The sequence below is a fragment of the Erinaceus europaeus genome, chromosome 19 (genome assembly GCF_950295315.1).
Source record: "Erinaceus europaeus chromosome 19, mEriEur2.1, whole genome shotgun sequence".
Lineage (NCBI taxonomy): Eukaryota > Metazoa > Chordata > Mammalia > Eulipotyphla > Erinaceidae > Erinaceus > Erinaceus europaeus.
In genome coordinates, this window is record NC_080180.1 from 57336789 (window position 1) to 57357147 (window position 20359).

The 20359-nt window shown below is 40.2% G+C and overlaps 1 protein-coding gene across 1 annotated transcript in view; it reads left to right on the top strand.

Moving 5' to 3' along the window:
• Positions 1-20359, top strand: part of ANAPC10 (anaphase promoting complex subunit 10) — a 139884-nt gene that overhangs the window by 119079 nt on the left and 446 nt on the right. The gene's annotated exons all lie outside the window — the stretch shown is intronic.

Genomic DNA, 20359 nt, shown 5'->3' on the forward strand with positions numbered 1-20359 from the left:
TCCAGCCCTCCATACCTGCTACTTCTGAGTATCCTTCACACCCCCACCCCACCACATACACACCTTTTTTTTCTTTTCTTTTCTTTTTTTTTCTTCTCTCTCCAGGTCCTGATGGAACTGGAGTTGAGAGCCCTCTGCTCATCTTCCCCTAACATTTACCCTTCTGGGGGTATGGACTAAAATTCTTTATAGGGTGCAGAAAGTGGAAGGTCTGGCTTCTGTAATTGCTTCTTTGCTGGACATGGGTGTTGGCCTTTCAACCCATAACCCCCAGCCTGTTTCTGTCTTTCCCTAGTGGTTTTTCTTTCTGTGTCTGTCTTAATTAAAAAAAACAAACAAAAAAACCAACAAACTTGTAATCAGTGAAATTGTATACGAAACACACACCAAGTACAATGCACAATGCTTATGCAAGAAGACTTTAATACCTGAGAACCTCAGGTCCCAAGTTCAATACTCAGTACCATAAGCCAGAGTTGAGCAGAGCTTTTGAAAAGAAAAAAAGAAAATATGTATACATATATATTTTTAAAAGATGTTATTTTTCACAACTAGTCTATAAGATAGATTGCCGACTCTGCTAGAAGTGAATAGCTCAGTGTTGAGTTAGTGTTTGCATAGCCATTAACCTACTACAGGACAAACTGTTTCCTCTGCTGTTGCCAACACTTCTGACACCAGATCTGTGGGTTTTCCACACTGAGCAATCCTTCAGGTCTCTGGCCACCACCTGGGTGTCCTGTGATTAATTCATTCAGACACGAGCTAAGGGGAGTTGGTACAGATCCCATGACTTAAGAGCTCTGCTCCCTTAAGAGTGCTCCCTGACCAGGGGAATAATCCAGTCATAGTGCACAGGGCTTGGAGGCAAGAGGTCTCAGGTTTGATTCCCACTACCAGCAGCAGACAGAGCTGAGCAGTGGGTGATCTGGTCAAAATAGGGGTGGTAATGGAAAGCAAAGCCTTCCCTCCAACCCCCCAAGGTCAAAAACAAATCCAGGTTGTTGCCTGCACTTACTTCTGACTAAATCAGAGGTTCCTACAAACCCTCCTGGGGTTTGGTGATTTGCTAGAAGGGGTCACAGAACGCCAGGAAAGTGCCCTGCTTGCTAGACTGCTGGCTTATTGTAAAAGGAATGAGCAAGGACCAGCGGGGCCGGCTGGGCAGTCAGTGCAGGCAGCGACCAAGTAGGAGGCAGTGGAGGCCGTAGGAAACACTAGACCGTGCGAGGTAGAGTCTGAAGTGTTCAGGAGCTTGAGGCTTGATTATATGTAGGGATCAGAGTATCAGATAAAACACAATCTGCTCAGTTAAATTTCTTCCTTCCCTTCTTTCTTTCTTTCTTTCTTTCTATCTTTCTCTTTAAAAGATTTTATTTGTTTTTAATTTTTTAATCTTTATTTATTTATTGGATAGAGACAGCCAGAAATTGAGAGGGAAAGGGGTGATAGGAAGAGAGACAGAAAGACACACCTGCAGCCTTGCTTCAGCACTCGTAAAGCTTTCCCCTTGAAGGTGGGGACCGGGGACTTGAACCTGGATTCTTGAGCACTGTAACATGTACGTTCAACCAGGTGAGCCACCATCCGGCCCCAAGATTTTATTTATTTATTAATGACAAAGATAGGAGAAGAGAGAGAGAGAAAAAGAACCAGACATCACTCTGGTACATCTGCTGCTGGGGACTGAACTCAGGACCTCATGCCTGAGGGTCCAGTACTTTGTCCACTATGCCATCTCCCAGACCACTCAGTTAAATTTCAGTATTTAGCACTTGTGGTACCGAGACATTAGTCATTCTTTCCTGACACTATATTTTCTGTGAGGGTCCTGTGTTTCTACTTGATGGATCTGATGTCCTGCATGGAGCGGTGGGGGGTGAGGGTAGGGAGACTTCTTTTTTATATTTATTTATTTATTTTCCCTTTTGTTGCCCTTGCTTTTTTTTTTTATTGTGTTGTAGTTATTATTATTGTTACTGATGTCGTCATTGTTGGATAGGACAGAGAAATGGAGGGGGGGAAGACAAAGAGGGGGAGAGGAAGATAGACACTTGAAGACCTGCTTCACTGCTTGTGAAGCGACTCCCCTGCAGGTGGGGAGCCGGGGACTTGAACTGGGATCCTCATGCCTGTCCTTATGCTTCGCGCCACATGCGCTTAACCTGCCGCACTACTGCCAGACTTCCCTGGGAGACTTCTATGTGATGTGTGGGTATCTGGTCTCACACCAGCTGGGTGACCTCACTTGCAGCTGAGACAGGGACACTGGGATGGGAGCAGGGATGTCAGTTTTTCCTGGAGGAAGAGGACATCATGAGTCAATCTGAATTGCAAGCTCATCAGCGAGTCTGTCAGTATGATCAGTAGAGTAAGTCTGGGAGCATCCTCCAGGGAGCATTAGCAGAGTGAAAAGATGGCAGTCAGCCATCACCAGAGGAAGCTCAAGTAGAAGGGAGTATGCAGACTGAAGCTGGGTTCTGAGCCTGCAGGGCAGGAGCCAAGCTGGTGGGAGAGTGGAACCCCAGGAGGACCGGCTTCCTTGGAGGAGGAAGGTGCAAGAAATCAGGTGGGAAGTTGCGGTCAAATGTGCAAGGTAGAAGCTGCAGAGAAAACATATTAATTAAGGACTGAGAAAGAGACCCACATATTGGAGAACAAGATTTTAGGGGTGGGTCTAAATAAGGAAGCTGGGGAGGATGGTCCAGACCTAAATGCCATGACTATGGACTAATGACCAGATGAGGACAGAGGAGCAATGTATTAAGCAAAATCATAAAGTGAGTATGCTTCACCATAAATTAACTGGGTGTTTATAAGTTTCTTCACCTTTAAGTTATAAAGCACTGGGTGACTAAGGCTGGAGTATCTGGACAGTAATACCACCAGTACAAAATTCTCTCTGCTGTCTGTATCGATTAATTTTTCCAGGGATCACTAAGCCATTAAATAAATAAATAAATTAGAAGTCCATTTTTAAAATTTATTTTATTTATTTATTCCCTTTTGTTGCCCTTGTTGTTTTATTGTTGCAGTTATTATTGTTGTTGTCGTTGTTGGATAGGACAGAGAGAAATGGAGAGAGGAGGGGAAGACAGAGAGGAGGAGAGAAAGACAGACACCTGCAGACCTGCTTCACCGCCTGCGAAGCGACTCCCCTGCAGGTGGGGAGCCGGGGTTCGAACCGGGATCCTTATGCCGGTCCTTGTGCTTTGCGCCACCTGCGCTTAACCCGCTGCGCTACAGCCCGACTCCCTGAAGTCCATTTTCTAGATAAATATGATCTGCATGAATTTCTTCCCTTCTCTTTTCAAAATTCCTTTCATTCAGTCTTTCCTTTTGTTCTAAGGAGGAAAACCTCCCAAATCATGTATCTGACTCAACTTTGATGTGATCAGTAGCGTTACAACTGGACCCCAGACAAAGGGAAAGTAAAGGTTGTTTTCTCTGTCATTTTAATGATTTTGCATTTCAGCCCCAGTGATCTCTTATTAATTTTTAATTAATTAACGAACTGTTGGGTAGAGACAGAGAGAAACTGAGATGGGAAGGGAAGATAGAGAGGGAAAGAGACAGAGAGAGATACCTGCAGCTCTACTTCACTCGTACAGCTTTCTGCCTGTAGGTGGGGACCTGGGGCTTGAACCTGGGTCCTTGTGCACTGTAATGTGTGCCACCACCTGTCTCCTCCCCACCCCAGTGATATTTTCTAGCCATACTTTTGGAAATCTGGAAGATCACCATGCTCACCACTCTAGTTCAAGGCATGTGCATTTGTGTACACATGCACTAGAGAGAGAACGAGAGCGTCTGCACACGAAGCCAGTGCACACGGACTTAGTACAATGTGAAGCAGGCTGTGTTATGAGAAAGCCAGTATAACTTAAAGGCGAAGAAACACTAAACACCCAGTTAATTTATGGTGAAGCATACTTACTTTATGATTTTGGTTAATACATACTTGAACTAGAACAGTGTCCTGCACTCATTTCTTATGAAATACTGGAGGTGTTTGCTGGGACATGAGGTAATAACCCAAATACAATTAAAACAGCCATAAAATTAGGGTCTCCACACAAGTTCCCAAGGATGGGTCTGTTTGAGGCTTCTAGTCATCAGCATTGGGTGGTCTGCTATTGGTGCATATGCTATTTAAATAGAGCTTTTTTTCCCCCCTTAGGTCTGTAAGGTGTTAAGGTGTTTTTATAAAACCCCATAAACCCTCGTTAAACACTTTTTTTTTTCATAAAGAAAACTTAAATCTTTATTTGACGTGTTTTCTGTGGCACAATTTTGGCATTCTAACAAGTCCTTTAAAGAATTGCTGGAATAATTGCGTGCCCTGTGGGGGTGGAGCGGGAGGGTATTTATTCAGGTTTTTGGACATCAAACTGCCCGGCCCACTAAGCAATAAGCACAGCATTTGGGTGCATTTTAATTTAATAAGAAAAAAAGATCACAAGAGTCTCCAGATGGAGAAAGTTGGGCTAATTTGGGTATTGCATGTTAAGGGAGTGAAAGGAAGGTTTGACTACTGGCTGAACAAACCGTGACTTAAAAGTAGTCGATGAATTACAATGAGGTCTTCCCTACACACTGCCAAAGAAACAACAGCCCTTTCCTTCATGCCAACACTCTCCATTTCCTCTCCCTTTCTCTCATCTATTGTTTCTCTCTATATGTATTACCTTTGTCCATATTGGGTGATTTATTTGTCGTATCTACAGATGTTTGTGTAATTGTAGACTCTGTGAGAAAGAAACTTGGTTGTTTTTTTTTTTTTTGTTGTTCACTGCTGTATATTCAATGTCCAAGATGGAACTGTGGTACAATGGCCCTAGACGTAGTTATTGAGTGAATGAAGGCCTGGATGGATCAGTCACACACTGCACATGTGTCTCAAGGTAGAGCATGTATTACAGCTCTCTGACAGTCTAGATTTCACATGTATTGTATGTAAGTGTCTCTTACTTGAGTATTTCTCTTCTGTTCCCTCTCATTCCACATCTTGAATCACAAGATTCTGGCATCACTAGGAATAATATTTGTATGTTAGAGTAACGATGTGAGGTCAGGCCATGGTTTTTGATGATGTTATGAGGCAGTATTCCATATAAAAGCATTTACACTCAAGAATTTCTTCCAAGTAGAAACAGGTGGTTTTGTTAACAACTTGCTTTAGCTTAAAAAAAAAATACCCCTCAGTTCACAGCGAAACGTGCAACTCTGTAATTCTTAAAATTATTGAACTGGGGGAGCTGGGGAGATAGCATCATGGTTATGCAAAAATGCTTTTAAAATTGATGCTCCAAAGGTCTCAGGTTCAATTCCCCAACACCACCATAAGCCAGAGCTGACCATTGCTCTGGTGTAAAAAAGAAATAGAGGAAGGAAGAGAGAGAGAGAAAGAAAGAAAGAAAGAAAGGAAGGAAGAAAGGAAGGAAGAAAGAAAAGGAAGAAAGGAAGGAAGGAAGAAAAGAAGGAAGATATATACATATACATACATACATACATACATACATACATATACACATATATGTAACACATGCTCTACTTTGAGACACATGTGCAGTGTGTGTGACTGATCCATTCAGGCCTTCATTCACTCAATAACTACGTCTAGGGCCATTGTACCACAGTTCTGTCTTGGACACTGAATATACAGCAGTGAACAAATATATATATATATATATATATATATATATATATATATATATATATATATATATATGCCTCTTAACCTTAGTGTGAACATTATTATGAATTGAGTGAACTACCTTTAAAATATAGATATTATACAAAATAAATTCTACCACAACACGATGAAATTGGTGACAAATAACAAAGGAAAGCTGGATGAAAACTAAGACATCAAAGAATATCTAATAAACAGAAACACAGTCCATGTCCATGACCTGGAAGACATACTGCTGTTAAGATGTCAGTACGACTCACAGTGACCTAGAGATTTCATGAACTTCTTATCAAGATCACAATGACTTCCTTTTCCCAGAAAAAGAAGAGTTTATCCGGAGATTCATATAGACTCTCATATAACCAAAATAACTACAACAGTTGGGTGAAAGTGACGAGGGAGGGGTGTTCAGTAGGTAGAAGGCAGGACTTGCACGTGTGACACCGCAGATTCCATCCTTGATACTTCATATAATAGGGTGGAGCTGTGGTATCGTCTCTCATTTAAAAAATACATGTTTTTTTTATTTTTCTTTTTAAAATAAGCCTTGAAGTGAAGCTACCTCAACTTCAGAGCACAGGACTTGCGTTAAGTTCTAGGTCTGACCTGGAAGCAACCCAGGTGTCCAACAACAGATGAGTGGCTGAGCAAGTTGTGGTCTATATACACAATGGAATACTACTCAGCTGTAAAAAATGGTGACTTCACCGTTTTCAGCCGATCTTGGATGGACCTTGAAAAAATCATGTTGAGTGAAATAAGTCAGAAACAGAAGGATGAACATGGGATGATCTCACTCTCAGGCCGAAGTTGAAAAAACAAGATTAGAAAAGAAAACACAATTAGAACCTGAACTGGAGTTGGCGTATCACACCAAAGTAAAAGACTCTGGGGTGGGTGGGTGGGGAGAATACAGGTCCATGAAAGATGATGAATGACATAGTGGGGGTTGTATTGTTAAATGGGAATCTGGGGAATGTTATGCATGTACAAACTATTGTATTTACTGTTGAATGTAAAGCATTAATTCCCCAATATAGAAATAAATTATTTTTAAAAAAAAGTTCTAGGTCTGACTTCCAGCACTGCATATGTCTGAGCTGAGTAGTGTTCTAGGCTTTTTCTCTCTCATTAATTTGCTCATATAAATGAAGAGATATTTTTAAAATTAATTAATTAATTAATTTTCCCTTTTGTTGACTTGTTGTTTTTTATTGTTGTTGTAGTTATTATTGTTGTTGTTATTGATGTCGTCGTTGTTGAATAGGACAGAGAGAAATGGAGAGAGGAGGGGAAGACAGAGAGGGGGAGAGAAAGACAGACACCTGCAGACCTGCTTCACCGCCTGTGAAGTGACTCCCCTGCAGGTGGGGAGCCGGGGGCTCGAACTGGGATCCTTACACCGGTCCTTGCGCTTGGTGCCACCTATGTTCAACCTGCTGCGCTACTGCCCGAAACCCAAGAGATAATTTTTTATTTCAAAAGTTTTTTTTTTAAATCTTGAAAAAGAAGAAACGTGAAGGGTGACTATTTAATGATGTCAAAACTTAACTACAAGCAGCCTGGGAGGTAAACCAGTGGGTCTTCAGCACTGGGCTTAGAAGCATGAGGGTCCCTGGCACACCATGTATCAGATTGATGATTTGTTTCTTTTTCATTATAAGTAAACAAATAAAACATACATACATATTAAGTTTCTTTTAAAAAAAGAGCTTAACTACAATGAGCAGTCATGAAAACAGTGTGGTACTGGCATCTAGACCAATGAAATAGAAAAGAAATTCCAGAAATACAAACTAGTGTATGGTCAAGACATTAGATATGCCAAGACCATTCAGTGGGAAATAGTGTTGAGAAAACTGAAAACCCACAGGCAAGTGGGTAAGTTGGACTTAACACTACACACAGAAATCAATATCTTTTTTTTTTTTTAATATTTATTTATTTATTCCCTTTTGTTGCCCTTGTTGTTTTTTTTTATTGTTGTAGTTGTTGTTGATGTCGTTGTTGTTGGATAGGACAGAGAGAAATGGAGAGAGGAAGGGAAGACAGAGAGGGGGAGAGAAAGACAGACACCTGCAGAACTGCTTCACCGCTTGTGAAGCGACTCCCCTGCAGGTGGGGAGCCGGGGGCTCGAACCGGGATCCTGACGCTGGTCCTTGTGCTTAGCGCCACCTGCGCTTAACCCGCTGCGCTACCGCCCGACTCCCAGAAATCAATATCTTAAGTGTACAAACTAAAAGTGACGAACTCAAGCCAAAACAGGGTGAAAGGTTCACCACATTGGATTTGGCAATAATTTTTCATATATGACATCTTGTAGTGAAATAGGCAGTGAAAGACAAATTGGACTTAATGGAATTAAAGACTTCTGAGTATCAAAGGGGATTATCAACAAAAAAAGGCACTTTGTATAGGGGTAAAATATTTTCAATTCATGTATCTGGTAAGGGATTCGTATTCTTAGATATAGAGAAGTCCTCTAAAACTGAATAAATAAAAACCCAAAAACCTGATTCAAAAATGGGCAAAAGGCCCCAATAGCTTTCCTTTAAAGTTGATATGTGTAGGCAGTGGAGATCCACAACATCAGTCATGGATCACCAGAGAAATGCAAACTGAAGCCACAAGACACCACCTCACACGTTGTAGCGATATAATCATAAGCAAAAATCACAAACACCTGTGCTGGCACAGATGAGGGAAATTGGAACCCTTGTGCACTGTTGGTGGGAGTGTGCAATGGCTGATTTGCCGTGGAAAGTTGTATAGCCATGTTTTGAAAATTAAAAACAGAATTAACATACGGTCCATCAAGTTTGTTTCTGAGTAGACACTCAAAATAATTGAAAGCAGGATCTTGAAGAGATACTTTTATATCCATGTTTATAGCTGCATTAGTCACAGCAGATAAAAGGTGAAGCAGCCCACATGTCCACTGACGATAAGACAGCAAACAAGCTGTGATGTGTGAGTTCTGTGCTGTTTAAGGACACTTGGGCAAATGACGGTCCACATCCACAATGATAGTTCCAAGTGGGCTGCTCCGTCTTGTCTGTATCTGTAGAGATTTGTACACTGAGCTGACCTTAAGATGATTTCTCAGAAAGCATGGTGTGATCATCTACATACAATGAAATATTATATGGCCTTAGAAAGGCAGGATATTCTGACACACATTTCAACACATAGAAATATTGTGGACATGATACTTAGTGAAACAAACAGGTGACAAACAGACCTCTGATTTCATCTACTTACCATAGAACGTAGTCAAATGCACATAGAAAGAAAGTAGAATGGGGCTACCCAGGGCTGTGGAGAGGGTGAATGGAGAGTTGGTATGGGTATGGATTTTCAGTTTTGCAGGATATAGATGGTGGTGATGATTACTCAGCGCTGTGAATGCACTGCCTACCACAGAACTGTATGCATCAGAGGCTAAGGTGGCGGCCAGCTTCTTGTGTATTTTTTACCATAATAAGAAACACTGGAAGATCTTTAACTAGCAATTACTGTTTATAACAGAACTTTATTTTTCTTTTTAAATTGTTTTTTTCTTTTATTTTTTTTTTTAATTTCTTTATTGGGGGATTCATGTTTTACAGCTGACAGTAAATACAATAGTTTGTACGTGCATAACATTTCTCAGTTTTCCACACAACAATTCAACCCTCACTAGGTCCTCTGCCATCCTGTTCCAGCACCTGAGCTCTCCTCCCCCACCCACCCAACCCAGAGCCTTTTACTTTGGTGCAATACACTAATTCCAGTCCAGGTTCTACTTAGTGTCTTCTCTTCTGCTCTTGTTATAAGGGAACTTGGAAGAGAGGTACCAGAACACTGACTTTTTGAAAGATCTGTTGTTACTTTGTGCTACTTTTTATTTTATTTATTTATTTTTCATAGGTAGAGTGAAAGAGTCCACCGCACCAAAGCTTCCTTCACTGCAGTGGGGGCCAGGCTTGAGCCTGGGTCATGCACAAGGCTGAGCAGTGCTCTATCCAAGTGAGCTCTTTCGCTGGTTCTCTTGATGCTGGTTTTTGAGGGCAGCTTTTCTTGATATTTATGTTTCTCTGAACTTTTCTCAGAGTTTAATGAGCAGAATCCTCTGAGGCACAAGTGACTTGCAGGCGGGACTCTATTTTATCTCAAGGTGTAGTTCATTCATCTGGTACTATGACACCACTGTCACCAGAACTCTGGGGGCTGAACGTTAGCTGCTGGTGTACAGTGTAAATCACTGCAGAGGTTAATATGAAAGTCCATAAAGGAAGGGTTGGCAAAGTAACTGCCCTGTACAAAGATGGGACAGGACACCATCTACCACCTGTGTTTAATTTCCTTCTTTATCTCTAGCTGATTTGTCTTTCTGAAGTATTTAACTTGGCTATTTAATTCTGTTTGATTGAACAGGTTTTCTTTTCTTTTTTTTTTTTTTCTTCCCCAGCAGAGATATGTTTTTCACTTGAGGAGAAGGCTAGACTCTGAACAGCACACTTCACTCATTGGCCAGAATTTTGTCCTTCCATGATTAAAACAGTGAGAATATTTTTAAAAAATCACCATCAATATTTACATTAAATAACCTAGGGCATAGAAAAAATTAAAATTCTAAAGATGCAATCAATAAAGAAAAATAGATTTGAGAAATAACTGGTGGAAACTTCTAGAAATAGAAAAACAAGGTCATGAGGATAGGTCACATTGCATGTTAGATGGGGCCAGGCAGTGGAGCACTTGGTTGAACGTACAAGTTACAGTGCACAAGGACCCAGGTTCAAGGCCCCAGTCCCCACCTGCAGGAGAGAAACTACACAAGCAGTGAAACATGTCTTCAGGTGTCTCTCTTTCTCTCTCCCTCTCTATCTTCCCCATCTCTCTCTATTTCTCCTTGTCTCTATCCAACATAAGTAAATAAACAGAATAAAACATTAAAAAGAGACAAATAAAAGCTACATTAAATCAATTGATGAAAAGTAAACCTGAAGAGATAGTAAGGAAGAGGCACATAAGGAAGTAGGGAAGAAAGAAACGAGTAAATATGGATTTGAACTTGAAATCAATTTAATTTTAATTTCAAATTTTATTTTATTAAATTTTTTTATAATCTTTGTTTGTTGGATAGAGACAGCCAGAAATTGAGAGGGAAGGGGGAGATAAAGAGGGAGAGAGAGAGAGAGACATCTGCAGCCCTGCTCCATCACTTGAAAACTTCCCCCTTCCTAGTGGGGACTGAAGGCTTGAACCCAGATCCTGGCGCATTGTAATGTGTGCTCAATTAGGTGCGCCACCACCTGGCCCCTTAATTTCAATTTTAAATGACAGGAGCTGAGCTTCACTGCAGAAGGAGTTCCAGAGAGGAGCTGGGAGGTACCTGACCAGAAGAGGGTATCATGGTAGGGATTTTTCAGGCTTGAGAAAGGCTTTGAGTGGAAACATGCTGACCATGGTTAATTTTCTGCTTACTCAAGGGTTGACACCGTTGGGTTTTTGCATCGCTCCTTGGCCCGGGGAAGGAAAACCTTCATTTTTGTATTGGCATTTCTGGGGAAAAAAAGGTTTTGTTGGGAATAGGTTGAAACTACTGACTAGAAGTCCACAGGACTTGTCTGAAGACTCCCTACATGGTTCTCGGTTTCATGGAACATTTGTTGTAACAGTGTAAATGATGTTCTTTCGGTTATGAGACAGTATCTTCTCAAAGTAGAGTGTGACACTCACTTTGAGCAGGTTCATGAGTTTAAAAACGTTGTAAGTTAAACTCTCTCACTAAAGAGCATTTAGAAATTGTTGAGACTGTAGCACAGGCAATACCTTCTTAGGGTGTGTCTTATATGCAGTTCTTATTCTGAATGTAATGCTGGTTTTGAAATGTAAATAATAAACAATATTTTACACACATTTTTGCTTAAAGCAATATTTTGTCATATTTGGCTGCAAAGCATGTGCTGGAGTCAGTACAGTGACTCTCCAATGGAAATAGGGATGGGACCACACAAAACGGTTCCACTGTGTCATTTTGTTCAATGTGGCTTCACGAAAATAAACTCTTCTCACCACAAAAACTCGCTTGTCATTTCCCACTTTAAAAAATGATCACTTCTAACTTCATTTCCATCAAATGATCCCTCTGCTTGCTGTTGTCTGCTCGAAAGTGACTTGAAGATTTGTTTATTTTGCTTTGGAATCCCTCATTCTTCATTTCCCCCACATTTCGAACTGTAAAATTCTAAAATGCGTATTATTAAAACTTGCTAAGCGTCTGGGAGAGTTTGATGTCAGTAATGTAAGATTTTTGGCTTACTCATTTGGAGCTTTGTGGTATTTGTATTTTCAGTATATTTGTCTCTATTTCTAAACTTTTAGAGATTTTCTTTTAGCATATAACTGAGAACTGACTGACTTCTCCAGAACATTCAGCTTAAAATTTATTCAGCTTTCTTTAATAGTGTGTTTATCAGACACTGGATTTGTCAGAGTTTTTCTTTTCTTTTTCTTTTTCTTTTTTTGGTCCAGAAATCTTAGATTTTCTTGATTCTAACCCAAGACACAGAATTCACTTTCAAAACAAGGCAGGAATTATTTCCAGATCTTCTAAATAGGTGGGAGTCAGAGTAACAGCAAAATGTTCCTTGCATAGCAGAAGAGCAAGATGAAAGTGATTATAAGAGCCTCTGTTTTCAATCATTTATATCGTACACTTTCCAAAGAGTGACCTAGATAGGATGCAATAGTCTTTTTTTTGGGGGGAGGGGGCTTGCTAGGGATTGAAACGTAGGCCTCAAACATGCAAAAAGCATACATTTTACCTCTGAGATACATTCCCAGTCCTTTGGATATATATGTTGTGTGTTTGTGTGTGTGTGTGTGTGTGTAGATTTTGACTTACAAGATGAAGAGTACAGTTTGGAACAATATTCTTACTTTTTTGGTGATGAATAGTGGGTTACACGGTTGTAAGATTACAGAGTGTAATTACATACAAAGATCTGTGTCCCCATCCTCACACCTCCCAATGATACCACCATAATTCTCACAAAGGCTTAGAATCAGGTTATTTGCTTCTGTTTGTTTGATTACAAGTTCATGTCTATCATTATCTAGATTCCACAAAGGAGTGAAACCATCCATGTCTTTCATCTCTTTATTTATTTTGCTGAACATAATCACCTCCAGTTCCATCCATTTTGTCCCATAGGACACAATATCACCTTTTTGATTACAGAGCAGTGTTCCATGGAGTAAATATCCCATAACTTCTTTAGCCAATCAGTCATCTGTCCATGAACATTTAGGCTGCTTCCACTCTTTGCCTATTGTGAATAATACAGCTATGAACATAAGGGTGCATATGTCCCTTTGAATTAGTGTTTAAGTGTCCTTTGGGATGCATTGGATCGACCTTCCCGTGGTGCATCCCGTGAGTACCCATTCATTGGGGAAACTGACGATCCTTCCTAGCCGACTGAATCTACACGGATCCCAGTCACTTTCAAAGCCATTAACTGGCTACGGAAGAAGGGCAAACGCTAGAAGAAGAAGTGTCCTTTGAATAAATACCCAAGAGTCATATTGCTGGGTCATAAGGTAATTCCATGTTTATTTGTTGAAGGACTTTCCATACAGTCTTTTATTTTTTTCTTGCCTCCAGGGTTATTGCTGGGGTTTGGTGCCTGCACTGAGAATCCACTGCTCCAGGTTTCCCATTTTGTTGCCCTTGTTGTTGTCATTGTTGTTGTTATTATTGTTGCCACTGATTTGTTGTTGGATAGGACAGAGAGAAATGGAGAGAGGAGAGGAAGACAGAGAGGGGGAGCGAAAGACACCTGCAGACCTGCTTTAGCGCTTGTGCAGGTGGAGAGCCGGGCCCTGGAATAGGGATCCTTGCGCCCATCCTTGGACTGCGCCGTGAGCACTTAACCCACTGCTCTGCTGCCCAGCCCCTTTCCATACAGTCTTCCAAAGGGGCTACACCAGTTTGCACTCCCACCAGCAGTGAAGCAAAGTTCCCTTTCCTTGAAAATCTCTCCAACATCTGCCATTTCCCATTTTGTATAAAGTAGCATCCCTAATTTCTATCAAGTTGATGCTACTAGTCCCCCCTCCCCCCAATCCTGAAGGTCAAACTGCCTAATGTCTCCCCTGGGGGCAGTCATCCCTGGATGAGAAGGATCCATTATGCTGAGAATCTACTCAGTTTTGCCCTCTTCCCACCCCAGGTTTTTTGTTTCTATTTATTTATTTTTTTGTCCTTAAGATTTACTTGCCAGTTGCCCTTTATTCTGCATATGAATATTTTGGTTTCTGTTGACTATTTCTATCTTATTCTTATAGGGGATTTACCCATTTTGTCAAAACAGAGCACAAAACAATAACATATTTTCAGTTCATTTATCCCAGTGAAACACAGGTTGGAAGCTTTCTCCAAATTGCCAGTGAATCCCTGAGCACTGTCCCTTGAGTGTGTCTTCTGCTTTGGCCAGTCACATCTATATGTCTTTACTACACACATGGTCCTCACCCGCTTTCCCAAAGGCGTTCCACACTGATTTGTAAAGCAGTCACAATCAGGAGAGCCTGCATCTCTCCTTCCTCCGTAGCTCTAGTCGAAGGACGTCAAGTTCCTCAAGGCTTCTTTCTCATAGTTCCATTGGTTGTGGAAGCCATTTCTTGAATCACACTGACGAGCTGTTACAGTGTGTGCTTTTCTGTGAAGATAGACTGTGCTGAGAATGGCCAGCATCTGCCAACAATTCTCTTCTTATAAATCAGGGACAGTGGAAAATACGATTTCTCTCCCCGAGAAAACCTTCCAGTTGGGCTATGAGTTAGAGTGGTTAAGCATCTTTTCTCTCACACTGCTTCCATCCCATCTTCATTTGTATACCATCCTCTTACCTGTTTGTTCCGTGAGCAACCACTGGCCACTGTCTAGGTGTCAGGCATTCACTTGGTGGAAATAGTAGGGACCTTGCCTTTGACTGGGAGGAAGACTGATGGGACTGACCTATTGGATGATGTGCCACATGCAGTGATGGAATCGCGTTGTGGGATATGGAAGGAAGTGGTGCTAGGAAATGCTAGCACAGACTGATGTCTGAATTCAGGATTAAAGCCTATGGTCTGTGCATTAAAAAGTTTGAGACATTCAGTCAATTTCCCCCTCTCATATTAATGAAACAGTGGTTTATTTTTAATGCACAGACCATAGGCTGAGTATATGTTCCTTCAGTCAAAGCACTTAAGACTTCAAACATGTAATCAGACTGAATTTTAACAGTGGCCTCAAATTGTGAATACATTTCTAATAATGACTTGTTCTTTGAAATGTTGACCCTCCTAAAAGCTTAGACCAGGGAGAACAGAAGCAACTTGTGGCATTACTTTATAAGATACAGCTATATATAAATAATGTTAAAGAACATAAGTTATGGTGAAGTCATGTATGATAATAGCAAATACTAACAAAGGTATTTTCAAAGTTAACCCAATTGCCAAATAATTTGATTATAGCAATAACTCTCTATTGCCTTCTTAAACCCTAAGACAGAAAGAACCTTCCACTTCCTCTATAAAGTCCGTATTTCCCCCAGCCCTGGAACCTCTAGAGTGGGGCTCACTTTCCTGCATACTTCTCTCAATTCATACCAACTAATACTGCATCTGCTGATCCCAACCTTATCAATACAATGTGTACCACCTTGGCAGGCTTCACTTTGGACTGTGTCCAGAGACATCAGTCATGGAATGTCAACCATTCAGCCTCATTATGTAGCTACCAGGTCCCAGATGCTACCATGATGTCGGCCAGACTTCCCTGGGTAGACAACCCCACCAATGTGTCCTGGAGCCCCAGTTCCTCAGAGCTCTGCCCCATTGGGGAAAGATAGAGTCAGACTGGGAGCATGAATCGACCTGTCAACGCTGAACCATGTTCAGCAGGGAATCAATTACAGAAGCCAGACCTTCCACCTTCTGCACCCCATAATGATCCTGAGTCCATACTCCCAGAGGGATAAAGAATAGGAAAGCTATCAGGGGAGGAGATGGGATCTGGAGTTCTGCTGGTGGGAATTGTGTGGAGTTGTACCCCTCTTATCCTATGGTTTTGTCAGTGTTTTCATTTTATAAATAAATTTAAAAAAAAGAAATCATTACCATTCTAGCACATCAACAGCTGTCAATGACACTGATAGGTACTCCTGCATACCTACCCAGGCATTGCTTTCTAAAATGCTGAGGGGGGTGTGTAGTTATGTAGTTTCACAACCTTTTATTTTTAACCTTGATAATATATCATTAAAAGATTTATGTCCTTTAAAAAAAGAAATAAAGATGGAGTAGGACTAATTCTGGGGAGGGAGGGGAGGGACAGGCAAAGAAAGCGTGGTTGAGGAGACAATGATTCAGTCTCAGTGGAAAGTTCTCTCTAACAAGAGCTAACTTGAGGAGACACTGAACACACTTGAAGACCACCCACGCTTTATGTAAATATAGTTAGTGTCCACAGCTCACGACTGTTTGCTTCTTCCTCCCACAGTTCTGCTGGTAATGGGAATGTCTAATAATTGCCGCATCATTTTTCTGTGAACATTTCTTAATGGATACCTCGTGAAATATCACAGGAGAAAAAGAAGGCTGCTGCCTCACATAATGTCACCACTCTCAAGGTGCTATTTAATCCATGTTTTTGTGCTTTCAATATCACATTATCCTAGTTCATACCAGTATTTTATTTTATTCTTTATTTTTCGGCTAGTGATTTACATGATTATTATACAATAAGGTTACAGTTCACTTTTAATATCACATTATCCTAGTTCATACCAGTATTTTATTTTATTCTTTATTTTTCAGCTAGTGATTTACATGATTATTATACAATAAGGGTACAGTTCACTTTCAATATCACATTATCCTAGTTCATTCCAGTATTTTATTTTAGTCTTTATTTTTCAGCTAGAGATTTACATGATTATTATACAATAAGGGTACAGTTCACTTTTAATATCACATTATCCTATTTTATTTCAGTATTTTGTTTTATTCTTTATTTTTCAGCTAGTGATTTACATGATTATTATGCAATAAGGGTACAGTTCACTTTTAATATCACATTATCCTATTTTATATCAGTATTTTGTTTTATTCTTTATTTTTCAGCTAGTGATTGACATGATTATTATACAGTAAGGGTACAGTTCACTTTTAATATCACATTATCCTATTTTATATCAGTATTTTATTTTATTCTTTATTTTTCAGCTCGTGATTGACATGATTATTATACAATAAGGGTACAGTTCCATATCACGCCCATCAACAAAGTTCTGTGTCTCCCATCCCAAAGAGAACCACCATGGTTCTTCCTGGATCTTTTTTTGTATATATTTTTTTGTGTGTTTTTATCTCTTTATTGGGGGATTAATGGTTTACAGTCGACAATAAAATACAATAGTTTGTACATGCATAACAAACATTTCCTAGTTTTCTACATAACAATTCAACCCCCACAAGGTCCTCTTCTGCCACATGAACTCTCTCTCCCCCCCCACCACCACTCTAGAGTCTTTTACTTTGGTGCAATACACCAACTCCAGTCCAAGTTCTGCTTAGTGTTTTCTCATCTGATCTTGTTTTTCAATTTCTGCCTATGAGTGGGATCATCCCATATTCATCTTTTTATTTCTGACTTATCTCACTTAACATGATTCCTTCAAACTCCATCCAGGATGGGGTGAAGAAGGTGAAATCACCATTTTAAATAGCTGAGTAATATTTCATTGTGTATATATTTCACAGCTTACTCAACCACTCATCTGTTGTTGCTTCCAGGTTTTGGATATAACAAATTGTGCTAATATGAACATAGATATACACACATTGTCTACTTCCTTAGGATAGATCTATCCCCAGGAGAGGAATTGCAGGATCATAAGATAGATCCATTTCTAGCCTTCTGATAATTCTCCAGACTGCTTTCCATAGGGATTGGACCAATTTACATTCCCACCAGCAGTGCAAGAGGGTTCCTTTATCCCCACAACCTCTGCAGCATTTTGCTGCTACCTTTTCTGATGTATGACATTCTCACAGGAGTGAAGTGGAATCTCATTCTTGTCCTTATTTGCATTTCTCTGATAATCAAAGACTTGGAGCACTTTTCATATTTGTTGGCCTTTTGGATCTCTTCTATGTAGAATATTCTGTTCATATTCTTTCCCTATTTTGGGGTGGGGTCATTTGTTTTCTTGTTGCTGAGTTTGATGAGCTCTTTATATATTTTGGTTATTAGCTTCTTGTCTGATGTATGGTATGCAATGATGTTCTCCCTTTCTGTGGGAGGTCTCTTTGTTTGGGTAGTGGTTTCTTTTGCTGTGCAGAAGCTTTTTAATTTGATGTAGTCCTATTGGTTTATTCTTGCCTTAGTCTTCTTTGTAGTTGGATTCTTATCATTGAAGAAGTCTTTAAATTTAGATGGAAATGAGTTCTGCCAATATTTTTCTCTAAGCATTTGATAGTTTCTGGTCTAACATCCAAGTCCTTGATCCATCTGGAATTTACTTTTGTGCTTAGTGAAATATAGTGGTTCAGTTTCATTCTTGTGCACATTTCAACCCAATTTTTCCAGCACCATTGGTTGAAGAGACTTTCCTTTCCCCATTTAATAGTCTGGACACTTTTGTCAAAGATCAGCTATCCATAGGATGTGGGGGCTTACTTCTGGGCTCTCAATTCTATCCCACTGGTCAATGGGTCTATTCTGAAAACTGTTGTTTACTTTGCTTTAAGGTATATATTTTCCCCTAACTTATGGATACATGTGTACATGTGCTTTGTCTCTTGGGCCCTTGTTCATATCTAGGTGTTGGGGCTTTATTAGGCAGTTCACTGTCCAAAATGGAATTAAAGAGTCCTATGAGCTAGGAATGGTCTCACCAGAGTATTGGAGCTAAAGGGTTGACATCACAGGCCTGTCGTCTGTGGACACAGTCCAAAGTGAAGCATTTTGAGGTGGTACTGCTTGCACTGATTAGTTCTAGAGTGGCAGATGCAGTATCAATTGGTATGGGATGAGAGAAGCCTGCTGAAAAATGAGCCATGTCCTAGAGGTTCCTAAACTACTGGAGGGAAAGTAAAGTGGTCCAAGCCATGTGGAGAGCAGTCTGGAGAACCCTCACAAGTAGACATGGACCTTCCATATGACCCAGTAGTTCCTCTCCTAGGGATATATCCTAAGGACTCAACACACCCATCCAAAAAGATATGTATACACCTATTTCATAGCAGCACAATTTATTATAGCCAAAACTTGGAAACAACTCAGGTGCCCAACAACACATGAATGGCTGGGAAAGTTGTGGTATATATACCCAATGGAATACTACTCAGCTATTAAGAATAATGAGCCCACCATCTCTGACCCATCTTGGATAGAGCTTGAAGGAATTATGTTAAGATAAGTCAGAAAGACAAAGACAACTATGGGATGATCCCGCTCATAAACAGAAGTTGAGAAAGAAGAACAGAAAGGGAAATGCAAAGCAGAATTTGACTGAGTTTGGAGTACTGCACCAAAGTAAAAAAAACAAAAAACAACTCAGGCAGGGGTAGATAGCATAATGGTTATGTAAAGAGACTCTTGCCTGAGGCTCCAGAGTCCCAGGTTCAATTTCCTACAACACCATAAGCCAGAGCTAAGCAGTGCTCTGGTAAAAAACAAACAAACAAACAAACAAACAAAAAACTGGTGGGGGGGAGGGTAGATTTTCAGCTTCACTAGAGGAGGTTGGGGGGAGAGACAAAGACCTTTGGTGACAGGAGTGGTGTTAATACACACTTCTATTAATTTATAGCCTTATAATTCACTATTTAATCAATATGAAGAGGGAAATAGATTGAATGCCTCAAACTTTTTGAGGCATAGACCTCAGTTCTGAATATATAGTCCTTTAATCTAAGCACTTAAGGCTTCAAACTGGTAACCTGATTGAATTTTAATTGTGGGCTTCAAGTGTTAATACATTTCCAATGATGACTTTTTCCCCCCTGAAATATTAAATCAACTATAATCTTAGACCAGAGAGACCAGAAGCAACTAGCTGAGTCTCTATATTATATATTATATGTAAATAGCATATAATATTATATATAATATATATTATATGTAAATAGCATTAAACAACATAAATCATGGTGAGGTCTTGTGCGATACAAAAAATCCTAACAGTGAGACTTTCAAAGTCAACCAAATTTCCAAATAACATGGTTATGATAATAACTGTCTATTTCCTTCTTAAACCCTAAGACAGCAGGAACCATCCCTATCCTTTATAAAACTCACATTTTTCCCAGTCCTGGGACCAGGACCAGAATTTTTTTTTTAATTTCTTTATTGGGGGATTAATATTTTATGGTTGACAGTAAATACAATAGTTTGTACATGCATAAGATTTCTCAATTTTCCACATAGTAATATGGACCAGAATTCTTTATGAGGTGCAGACGGTGGGAGTTCTGGCTTCTGTAGCTGCTTCTCCACTGGGCATGGGCATTGGCAGGTCGATCCATACGCCCAACCTGTTTCTGTTTCCCCCTGATGGAGTAAGGCTCTGGGTGAGTGAGGTTCTGGGGGAAGAATTAGAGCTTTAGGGCATCAC